This window comes from Eschrichtius robustus, chromosome 10 (genome assembly GCF_028021215.1).
Source record: "Eschrichtius robustus isolate mEscRob2 chromosome 10, mEscRob2.pri, whole genome shotgun sequence".
Classification (NCBI taxonomy): domain Eukaryota; kingdom Metazoa; phylum Chordata; class Mammalia; order Artiodactyla; family Eschrichtiidae; genus Eschrichtius; species Eschrichtius robustus.
Genome location: NC_090833.1, coordinates 40,477,652 through 40,480,139, shown reverse-complemented (window position 1 = coordinate 40,480,139; position 2,488 = coordinate 40,477,652).

Here is a 2,488-nt window from a genome sequence, read left to right as displayed (position 1 = left end):
AGCTTTTCTTTGGCGTATTTGAATTGCCAGCATCACTAGTTGTGTGTTTGGGGCCATTATTAAGTAAAGTAAGAGTTACTTGAACACAAGCACTGCAATGCCAAGACAGTCAACCTGGTAACTGAGACGGCTACTGAGTGACGAAGGGTGGAATCCGCTGGACAAAGGGATGACTCACGTCCTGGGCTGGACAGAGCAGGTCGGTGAAAGTTTCATCACACTGCTTAGAATTACCCGAGAGTTAAAACTTATAAATTGTTTATTTCTGGAATTTTCCATTTAATACTTTCAAACTGAGGTTGACCACGTGTAACAAACCACAGAATCAAAACTGTGGATAAGGGGGTCTACTGTTCTCTGAGATCCCGATTTCAATGCTTTTGGCTATATACCTGAAAGTGGGATTATTGGATCATATGGTAGTTCTATTTTTAATTTTTGAGAAACCTCCCTACTGTTTTCCATAGCTGCTGTGCCATTTTGCATCCCCACAAACAGTGATTAAGGGTTCCAATTTTACCACATCCTCACACCAACACTTGCTACCTTCTTTTTTTTCTTAATGGCCATCTTAACAGGCATAAGGTGATATCTTATTGTGGCTTTGATTTGCATTTCTTTGATGATTAGTGATGTTGGGCACCTTTTCATATACCTATTGGCCATTTATATGCCTTCTTTGAAGAAATGTCTATTCAAGTCTTCTGTCCATTTTTAATCAGGTCATTTGTTTCATTTTGTTATTAATTTGTAGGAATTCCTTATATGTTTTGGATATTAATCCCTTATCAGATATATGGTTTGCAAATATTTTTGTTACCAAATCAGGTTCATTTTGCCCAACGCGCAGCTGGTCAAAACCCTGAGACACTGGGTTTGCAGCAAAGAAGGGGTTTATTCACAAGGCAGCCAAGTGAGGAGGTGGGAGAACAAGTCTTAGATCTGCCTCCCTGAAGGCAAGGGGCTTGGGTATTTATGGGATAAAGAAGCAGGGTGATCTGAGGCATGGGGAGTGTGGGGAGCTTGGGGAGAGGTAATTGGGAAAGGTGAGGTAATTGTCATTCTGAGCAGGTGTAACTAAGCTATGGACCTCTTCATGGGACACAGGTTTAAAAATGGAGGTGCTTTGCATGATCTGAGGGTGGACTTTTCAGCTCTCTGACATCAAAAGGTCACAAAGCAGACACTCACACATGCCCAGTTGGAGGGTTGGTGGTCCTATCCAGTCTCAACTGGCTCAGCTCGAACTAGACATGGCTGACTCCAAGTTCCTGGAAAACACCTTGGGCAAACACCTTACTGTTTAGGCTACAAGCCGCTTGAAGGACATGCAAGTTTTTCATAGCAACAATTAAAATGACCTTGATGAGTGAAGGCAGGTTACAGGTGTAATGGATTTAACTAACGATTACACATGGTTTCATTTTGTTCCATTCCATGGGTTGCCTTTCTATTCTGTTGACGGTTTCTTTTGCTATATGGAAGATTTTTTGTTTGATGTAATCCCACTTTCCTATTTTTGCTTTTGTTGCCTGTGCTTTTGATGTCATAGTCAGGAAACCATTACCAAGATAAATATCAAGAAGCTTTTCTCCTGTGTTTTCTTCTAGGAGATTTACAGTTTTAGGTATTACTCTTAAGTCTTTTCATCAATTTTGAGTTGATTTTTGTGTATGGTGTAAGGTAAAGGTCCAATTTCATTCTTTTGCATGTGGATATCCAGTTTTCAACACCACTTGTTGAAGAGACTACCCTTTCCCATTGCATATTCTTTACACTCTTGTTGAAGATCAGTTTGACTGTATATGTGTGGGTTTATTTCTGGGCTGTCTGTTCTGTTCCATTGGTCTATATGTCTATATGCCAGTAGCATACTGTTTTAATTACTATAACTTTATAATATATTTTGAGAACAGGAAGTATAATGCCTCTAACTTTGTTCTTCTTTCTCAAGATTACTCTGGCCATTTGGGGTCTTTTGAATTTTGAATTGTTTTCTATTTCTGTAAAGAATGCCATTGGGATTTTGATGGGGATAGCATTAACTCTATAGATCACTTTGGGTAGTATGATCCCATGTTCATAGACTGGAAGACTTAATATTGTTAAAATGTCCATATAAATAGTATTTTAAACATAAAAATGAAAATATGAAGCAATACGATGCTTACTTTTAAAATGAAACAACGAAAGTTCAAGTTCATGTTGCAGTTTTAGTTTTGTTTAAGAATATTTCCAGAGTAGCTGCTTCTCTTTAGTCCCCACCCCTCCCCAATCTTCTTCCTCAAAACCATACCCTATACCTTCCTGTTGTAGCATACTTTTAAATACTTGGTTAGAGAAGGGCTGCCTAATGTTTGTTTTTTTTTTTGAATTTTTGCATTTTATTTTATTTATTTTTTTATACAGCAGGTTCTTATTAATCTATTTTATACATATTAGTGTATATATGTCAATCCCAATCTCCCAATTCTGCATAATGTTTATT